The sequence below is a fragment of the Dipodomys spectabilis genome, unplaced genomic scaffold, assembly GCF_019054845.1.
Source record: "Dipodomys spectabilis isolate Male_0828 unplaced genomic scaffold, ASM1905484v1 ptg000470l, whole genome shotgun sequence".
Lineage (NCBI taxonomy): Eukaryota > Metazoa > Chordata > Mammalia > Rodentia > Heteromyidae > Dipodomys > Dipodomys spectabilis.
This window is the reverse complement of record NW_024871147.1, coordinates 220,711-230,234: the sequence shown is the minus strand read 5'-3', so window position 1 is coordinate 230,234 and position 9,524 is coordinate 220,711. Positions and strand designations below refer to the sequence as shown.

Below are 9,524 nucleotides of genomic sequence, written 5' to 3'. Positions count from 1 at the left end.
AGATGCTGTGATGAGGCTAGGTTCTGGGTAGAGTTGAGGTCTTTCAGCAAACAGTAGCTTTTCCCTGAGGGACTAGCTCCTAGGACCCTCACAGAGCCCAGCCTGGGGCCATTCTCAGGTTTTTGTTTACTGAATTTCAACTGATTGTCTAGGCTGCTGTATGGAGGGGCAGCCTCTGGCTCTGTTTACCCAGTGAAGAAAGCCACTCCTTCAGGACGAGGCTCCTTTGCCTGGGCTGGCTGACTATCCCTTGGGTGGAGCTGTGCCAGGCAGTTCCAGTCAGGTTCCTGTGACCTCCTAAATGACTCTTGTTTTCTTCCAAGGCCTGAGTTGGAGATAGCTGTTCAAATGGGCCTTTGTCAATATCAAAGATGGAGATCTCTGGTGGTGGTGGCTGGGAGGGGTGGCCTTCCCTCCTCTGCTCCCTTAGAAAGAGTGAGGATGTCAGGCTTCTACTCACTCTGGAGTATTGGTTCCTGGGCTGTCTCTGGCCTGCGATCTGCAGGATGAAGATATCTGCTCCTCCTCAGTTCTTACTGGTGTTGAGTATAATCTGCTCACCTGCCACATCTGGCATCTTTTTCCAAGACTCTCTGTGTTATAGGTATGGAGGCTATGGCCACCTCTGCTGCTGCAGCAGCCACCACAGCTGCGGCTACCAGCAAGTGCTCAGATTTGTCTCCTTGCCTTGATTTTCCCTCTCTGACCAAACTCTCTGTACTGTGATGGAACATTTGGTGTGATTCTCAAGCCTAATACTGTTCACTTGAACACTAAAACTGCTTTGTATGCCAGAGATTGTTTAGCCTCCAGCTTCTCCTCCGGATCTTCATCTAAACACATTTTTTGCCTCATCTGAACACATTTTTTTGCCTCTTATTGAAGTGTATCTGATATTTACAAGTAGGGTTCTCCAAATATAATATTAATTCAATCATTTTTGGTCAGATTTATTTCCAGTGAATCTTATCCCTTATAATAATGAGAGCATGCTGTGTCAAACTCCTATCAATATGACAAAATACTTCATAAAATTAACTGAAAGGAGGAAAGGTTTATCTTGGCTTCTGATTTTATACATTTCAATTTACTTGCCTTTTCCTCATTGCTTTGTGTTGGTGGTGGTACAGTACCACATATCAGGAACATGTGATGGCCTTTTTGTATTCATGGAAGCCAGGAAGTAATGAAGAGGAGGAATAAGAGTGGGAAAGAGAGAAAAAAGATGAGAGGAAGAGGGAGAGGGTGAAGGAAAAGAGGAGACAGAGAAGTTAAAGAAGGAAGAGGAAGAAAGGACCTTGATGTTAATATCCTCTTTGATTTCAAGTTCTCAGTGACCTAATCTCTTCAACTATGCCCACTTGAAAGGGTTCACCTCTTTATGGCAACATAGTGAAAGCTAATTATTAATCACAATCCTTTATGATTTCAGATTTACTTTCTAGAGCAGTGGGTAGATCTTTCTATACAATTGTGATAACTTCTGTTCCTAAATATCAGAGATGCTATTTGGCATAGCAGTGGTTTGGTTATACCATTGCTGGAGAGATGAATGAAATATTTTGAATGCAAAGACATTTAGCAGATGAGGAAGCTTCAAAAATGACTATTTCATCTAACTCATAATGACTTGAATTTTTCATAATTTTATAGTATTTCCATTCAAGTATTTATCATCTATAGTGGGGTTCTTTCCTTCAAGTTGAAGGAAAAATAATCATTTATATTAATTATTCTATAAAGTGTAGGTATAATATGAATTTCTTACCATTCAAAAATAAGTTATCTTCAAGTCTATAGGAATAATTGGATAAGTGGTAGAATATCTTGCTTTAGTTATCTTATACTGAGATTGATTCAATTTGTAAAAATCACTGTTGACATAAAATAAATGAAATGCAGTGGTTCTCTGAAATGACTTGGTAATCAAATCTCAGAAATACATGACCAGTAACTAAGATTTTTAAATACTCAAAAAATGTATGAAGCTACATTTTTATGTCAAAAACGTTTAGGTTAAAAAGAAGTGAAAATCATGTGACCGCATTAGATAATATTTAATTTAATAAAAATTTGCTTCATTCAGCCTGACAGAGCCTATTGCCTTTAGCTTACATGAGAAATTTGATTAATGATCCCTTTTTTGCTATTGAATAATAGACTATTTCAATTTGTCCAAAGATTCTGTCATTTAAATCTTTGAGTGCATATTTTTCATAAAAATGAAAACTTTTTCACAGTGCAGGTTCAGGTTTAATAACTAAATAAATATCCATGTTATTTGTTAAATTGATTCTCTCACATTCAAATAATATGAAATTTATTATATTCTTGGATATATGAAATCTGTGCTAAACATGGGTGTCTCAAGCTTGTAATCCTGGCTACTCAGGATGCTGGGGTTCAAAGCCAGCCTTGGCAAGAAAGTTTGTGAGACACATCTCAATTAATCACACACACACATAACAACACATGTGTATGATTTTTTGGATGAATTGTTGAAGTCAATTGGCCAAAATTTTGTTGAGAAGTTTTGCATCAATGTTCATCAAAGAAATGGGTCTATAGTTCTCTTTCTTTGATGAGTCCTTGCTTGGTTTTGGGAATGAGGGTTATGATGGCTTCATACAATGTGTTCGATAGTGAACTTTCTCTTTCAATTTCATTGAAGAGTTGGAGGAGTATTGGTGTGAGCTCTGCTTTGATGGCCTCGTAGAATTCCGCTGTAAAACCATCTGGTCCTGGACTTTTCTTAGCTGGGAGGTCTCATTGCTGTTTCTATTTCAATGCTTGATATGGGACTGTTAAGATGGTTTAACTCATCTTGGTTTAGTTTTGGCATGTCAATATTTGCTAGGAAAAGATTCATTTCTGCCAAGGTCACAAACTTATTAGCATAAAGTTTTGAGAAATATTTCCTTATAATGTTCTGAGTCTTGGGTGTTTCCGTGGTGATGTTTCCATTCTCATCTCTGAGTTTATTTATTTGGGTGTGTTCTCTTCTTTTCTGATAAGATTTGCTAAGGGTCTGTCAATTTTGATAATTTTTTCGAAGAACCAACTCTTTGTTTTGTTGATTCTTTCTATAGTTTTTTGGATTCCAATTCATTTAATTGTGATTTAATTTTAATTATTTTGTTCCGTCTACTGAATTGGGGTTTATCTTGCTATTCTTTTTCAAGAGGATTAGGTGTGTCATTAAATTGTTGGTTTCAGATCTCTCCAATTTGTTGATGTAGGAGCTTAGAGCTATAAACTTGCCTATGAGTACTGCCTTTGCTGTGTGCCAGAGGAGCTGGTAATTTGTGTGTTCATTTTTGTTAAATAGCATGAACATTTGAATTTCCATTCTAATCTCTTCCATGACACACTCATGATTCAACAGTGTGTTGTTCAACCTCCATGTGTTAGCAGACATTTTTGTTGGCTTTTGTTGTTGAGTTCTAATTTTATTCCTTTGGGGTAAGAAAGAATACAAAGTATAACTTCAATGTTTCTGAATTTGGACAAGTTTGCTTTGTGGCGTGAAATGTGGTCTATTTTAGAAATGTTCCATGTGCTGCTGAGAAGAACGTGTATTCTGTTGCTGCTGGGTGAAATATTCAGTAGATGTCTGTTAAATCTAGTTGATCTATGCAGTTGTTTAAATCTGTGGTTTGTCTGTTGAGTTTTTGCCAAATTGATCTATCTAGTGGGGAGAGTGATATGTTAAAATCCCCCAAAATTAATGTCTTTGGATCGATGTGGGATTTGAGGGAAAGTAGTGTTTCTTGGATAAATTTGGGTGCTCCGTTTTTTGACAAATAGATATTTAGAATTGTAATATCCTCCTGAAGGAGAGATTGCTTAATTAGTATGTAGCGACTTCTTTATCTCTTCTCATGAATTTTAATTTGAAGTCTATTTTATCTCATAATAGGATTGCAACTCCTGCCTGTTTATGGGGATCATTTGCTTGGTAGATTTTGTTCCAGCCTTTAACATTGAAAATGTGTTTGTTTTTACGGGCAAGATGTTACTCCTGAAGGCAGCAGATAGAAGGATCTTGTTTTTTAATCCAACTAGACAGTCTATGTCGCTTAATTGGAGAGTTAAGTCTGTTAATGTTAAGAGATAGGACTGAGAGGTATTTGGGAGTTCCTCCCATGTTATCCACCTTCTTGGGGGCTGCGAAAACTGGGTTCTTCATATGGTTCTTGGATTCTCAGTTTGGGTGCAGTTTCTTGGCCTTTATTGTGGTCTTGTTGGTTTTCTATGTGTAGGACATCTTTAAGAAACTTTTGTAGGGCTGGTTTGGTGGAGATGTATTATTTCAATTTTTCTTTGCTATGGAAGGTTTTTATTGGCCTTTAGGTATGAAGGAGAGTTTAGCTGGGTACAGTATTGTTGATTGATAGTTTTTTATTTTTAGGGCATGGCATACATCATTCCAGGCTCTTCTTGCTTTGATTGTCTCTGCTGAGAAATCTGAGGTGATTCTAATTGGTTTCACTTTATAGGTGATTAATCTTTTCTCCTTGACAGCTTTAAGGATCTTTTCCTTGGACTGAGTTGATCCTGTGTGGATTATAATGTGACGGTGGAATGTCCTATTCTGGTCTGGTCTATTTGGAGTTCTAAAAGCTTCTTGAATCTGAATAGACCTATCTTTTTGCATGTTTGGGAAGTTCTCTGCTAGTATCCTGTTAAACAAATTTCCTAGACCATTAACTTCTGTTTCTAGGTGCTCCTCTACATCCATTATCCTTAGATTAGGCTTTCTGGTGGTGTCTTCCAAGTGTTGGATAGATATATCATATTTCTTGGACTTGTCTGGGATGGTTGTATGTTCTTTCTCTATAATATCTAGGCTGTTTTCAATTCCTGAGATTCGATTTTCTGCATGGTCTAACCTGCTGTCAAGACTTTCTATTTTGTTTTTTATCTCTTTCCTTCTAATTGGTCAGCTTTGGGGCTGGGAAGGTGGCTCAGTGGTAGAGCGCTTGCCTTGCATGCATGAGGCCCTGGGTTCAATTCCCCAGCACCACATAAGCAAAAAAAAAAATTGGTCAGCTTTGATGGCTTCAAATTCTTTGTTGAAGCGTTGTTTTAGATCTTGTATGAACTTCTTTACATCCTTAATTTGGTGTTCAGTGTTTATTCTCAAATCACCTAGTTGATTGGTTATGGTTTCCGTGGACTCCCATTCCTTCTGTTGGGTTCCATTCAGCATTCCCTTTGTGGTCTCACTGACTTCCTTCAGCTCTTGTTAATGGATACCATGAATGCCTTTAATGATCTTTGTGTATTCTCATCCTGCTCTCTCAATTCTTGTATTACTCTTTGCTTAGCTTCCTCCCGTTCATGCCATTCCTGTAGTTTTCTTTGAGTGTTCTCAGCCTGTTTACGCCATTCCTGCCTTTCTCTTTGAGTATTCTCAGGCTGCTCATGCAAATCCTGTATCAGTTTTTGAGTACCTTCCTCACGCTCATGATATTGCTGTATAAACCTTTGGATTGTCTCCTCTCTTTCCCTATCACCATCATACAGAGTCCTTTGTAGGTTTTCAATCTTTTCCTGCATTGACATTTTGTTTGCCTCCTCTCTCTCCCTATCACGCTCATACAGAGTCCTATGTATATTTTCAATCTTTTCCTGCATTGACCTTCTGTTTGCCTCCTCTCTCTCCATATCATGCGCATACCGAGTCCTTTGTATGTTTTCAATATTTTCATTTATCATGTTTGCCAGCCGTGTTTGTAGAGCTATTTGGGAACTGTCCTCTGGATTATTCATTATCTGTTCTGTACCCGGATTATCATGAGTGGGAGTGGAGATACCCGGACTTGCCATTTTTCTTGTGGTTTTCTGGCTTACTCTGCCCGTTTGGAATGAAAATAACACCAGTTTTGTGCTAGAACACTAACTTAAGGCAAGCATCAACCAAAGTCTGAATTTGTACAGTCAATAATCTACAGATACAATCTAGTTCAACAGATATCTCTATTCAACATCAAACAATTATATATTAATAGGCTATAAACTGCAAAGAACAATTTGGAAAACCAGAAATTATTAGGGTTAGGGAGATATGTGGGTGAAATTAGGAATAGAGTGATGTGGGAAGGCAAAAAGAGAATTAACTAAGTCCTAATCTCATAGCAGGAAATAGGTTGGATTGGATGAAAGTAGAGAGAGAGGAAAAAAGAAGAGAAGGAAAAATATAGACCAGAAATAATAGAAAAGTAAAAATTAAAAGTATTATGCAGATTCGAGAACAAAGTATTCAAAGAATCTGAATATCATGAGAGAACGGGAGGGATATAACGGAGATGTGAAAAACTTAAAAATAAAAATACTTAAAATATTATATAGGTTTAAAGAGGTAGTACTGCTATTAAGGAATTTAGGTCTCAGATTTTTTGAATTGAGTAGTAAATTTGTGGATTAAGTGTGTACACAATGGGGATAGGGTCTAATAGTCAACTACAGGTTTATCTGAGTATGTGCAGAACAACAATTAAGCCACATAAAGAATAACGAAAGAGAAGAAAAGGTGAAAAGGATAAGAAAGAAAGAAAAAAAGATCAGAAGTTCAGTAGAGCTAAACAAAAAACAAAAAGAAAAATTTTTTAAAAAGAAAAAAAATGTACACACACATGTATCCCTAAAATAAAAATTATAGGAGGAAAAAAAAGTTACTAGAAAACAATTTTTTTCAAAAAAGGTAAAAATTAAAAAAAGTTTTAGAAAAGAAAAAATATTTATAAAAGGTATAAAAAAGAAGAAGAAGAAGAAAAAAGTTCTTTTATTTTTTGGGAGGGTTGGGAAAAATCCTGTATCTCCCTTGTGTCCATAACTAGTGTCTTGTTGGAGTCTCTGGTCTGCTTGTGGTCCTGTGGCTTGGTTGGTTTCTTAAGTCAGTTTGTTTGGACAGGCAGAAAAATGTTCTGCTTTACCCAGGATTTTGCGATCCTCCTCCCAGGTTAGTTCAACGGGAGGGAGATCTGCATTGAGTATCACAAAAGAGGGAGATGGCTTTTTCCTCATGTTTGGAGATGCTGTGATGAGGCAAGGTTCTGGGTAGAGTTGAGGCCTTTCAGCAAACAGTAGCTTTTCCCGGGGGCTAGTTTGTGAGAAACTCTCAGAGCCCAGCCTGGAGCCACTCTCAGGGTTTATATTTACTGAATTTCAATTGATTGTGAAGGCTGCTAAAGGGAAGGGCAGCCTCTGGCTTTAATTACCCAGTGAATAAAGCCACTCCCTGGGCTGGCACCCGAGCTGGGTGACTTTTCCCTAGGCGGAGCTGAGTCTGGAAGGTCAGGTTAGGTTCTTGTGACCTGCTAAATGACTAGATTTCTTCCAAGGCCTGAGTTGGACTTAGCAGCTCGGCAGAGCTTTGTCGGTATCCATGATGGAGATCTCCGGTACTGGGTGGGGGGAGGGGTGGCCTTCCCTCCTCTGCTCCCTGAGGAGTGAAAAAGTCAGGCTTCTACTCATGCCATCTTGGTTCCTGGGTCGTCTCTGGTCTGCAAACTGCAGGATGAAGATGTCGCTCCTTGTCAGTTCTTGCTGGTGTTGTGTAGAATCCGCTCACCCACTGTGTCTGGCTCCTTTGTCACGGAATCTCTGTGATTCAGGTATGGCGGTTTCTGCCACCGCCACCATGGCTGTTGCTGCAGCGGTGGCGGCTGCTGGCAAGAGCTCAGATATGTCTCCATGCCTGGATTTTCCCTGTAGGGCTTAACTCTCTGTCCTGTGATGGCACACTTGGTGTGATTATCTGGCTTAGGACTGTTTACTGGAACTCTAAAACTGCTTTCTATGCGAGAGCTTGTTTAGCCTCCAGCTTCTCCTCCGCCTTCTTCCCAGAACTCCCCTGTTCAGATGATTTTTTAAAAAAACAGTCTCTCGGGTTCTGGGAAAGTGGCTCAGTGGTAGAGTGCTTGCCTTGCATGCGTGAGGCCCTTGGTTTGATTCCTCAGCACCATATAAGCAGAAAAAATAGGCATGGTGCTGTGGCTCAAGTGGTAGCACTAGCCTTGAGCTGAAGATCTGAGGGAGAGCACCCAGGACCCAGAGTTCAAGTCCCACAACCAACAAAAACCAAACCAAAAAACTAAAAAAAACACAGTCTCTCACTTTTGTGACCTCAACTCTGTAAAACCACTGCTTCAGTCTAAGGATAAGATTTTATGTATGGACATTAATCAACACTCCTGATTCAGACTCTACTTGAGAAAATTTTTCATGAATATTTTGTTCTTAATTTTGATTTCTGTGAATTCACATGCACCTATAAAAAATGGTCATCCCAGTAACATTTTCAAAATACCTCATAATGACAACTTTAACATGTTGTACTATATTGCAACAAGGGAAACAATGCAACAAATAAAACCAATAATTAAATATTAATGATTGATAAAATAAAAGCCAAATACCAGTGTTTCCAGTATTTGAAGTATACTATATATTAGATTTTGCTATTTGCTCATAATCCTGTACATCTAAAACTGGCTAAGATTATAATGTTCAACAAGAGTTTTAAAGGCTATGAGTACCCTTTAAATTTACACTGTATGATAACTATTTATGTCTCATCTCACCACTGGTACATGGCTTATATCATCATTTGTTCCTTGCTAACATATAAAGAAAAGAAGCCCTAAAGTTTCAACAGAAACTATGTAGTTAAAGTCTTAACTCTTTGCTCTGTTTCTTTACACAAAGACTTTGCATCTTCTCATTAATAAACTTTCTATAAACTCTGAAATGTACATACTTAGTAGTATATGTCAGCTACCATAAATTTAAATACTTTATGGAAAAGTGTTATGACCTGTCAAACAGTCTTAATTTTGGCATATATAAGCAAATTCCCAAAATTAAACATTTAAAACATTAAAACTTTTACATACCTTAACACTTGCTGCAGTGTTCATTATGACAGGTGCCCTGTGTAGAATAATTGAATTCCTCCTCCTACACATCTCTTGAACAACAAACATCTGGATTCGTTTTGTTTTTGTCATATCAATCTTGACTTTATTCTTAAATGTGTGCTTATGTAAGAAATACATGGTTCTAAAATTTCACAATTCTTTTGAACTTGCTTTTTGTTGAATTATCTAGCTTAAGAAAATCAATTCCAATTTATATATAAAAAATGTTCTGTGCTCAATTCGGCAGCACATACACTAAAATTGGAACAATACAGAGAATATTAGCATGGCCCCTGCACAAGGATGACACCCAAATTCGTGAAGCTTTCCACATTTTTACAACAACAGATGCTGGAGGGCATGTGGCAAGAAGAGAACCCTACTGCATTCTTGGTTGGAGTGTAAACTTGTTCACCCACTTGGAAAGCAGTATGGAGGTTCCTCAAAAGATTCCACATAGAGCTCCTCTATGACCCAGCAATCTCACTTTTGTGCATTCACCCAAATGATCACAAACAAGGCCATTCTAAAACTACCAGCACAACTGTTTATTGTAACATTATTTACCATAGCTAAGATATGGAACCAACCCCGAGGCCC

General features: G+C 38.0%; 1 non-coding gene across 1 annotated transcript; it reads left to right on the top strand.

The window, feature by feature from the left end:
• Positions 1-9,155: 9,155 nt before the first annotated feature.
• Positions 9,156-9,262, top strand: LOC122098281. Its single transcript, XR_006145715.1, has one exon. It is a non-coding gene; the product is annotated as a U6 spliceosomal RNA (small nuclear RNA).
• Positions 9,263-9,524: the final 262 nt, after the last annotated feature.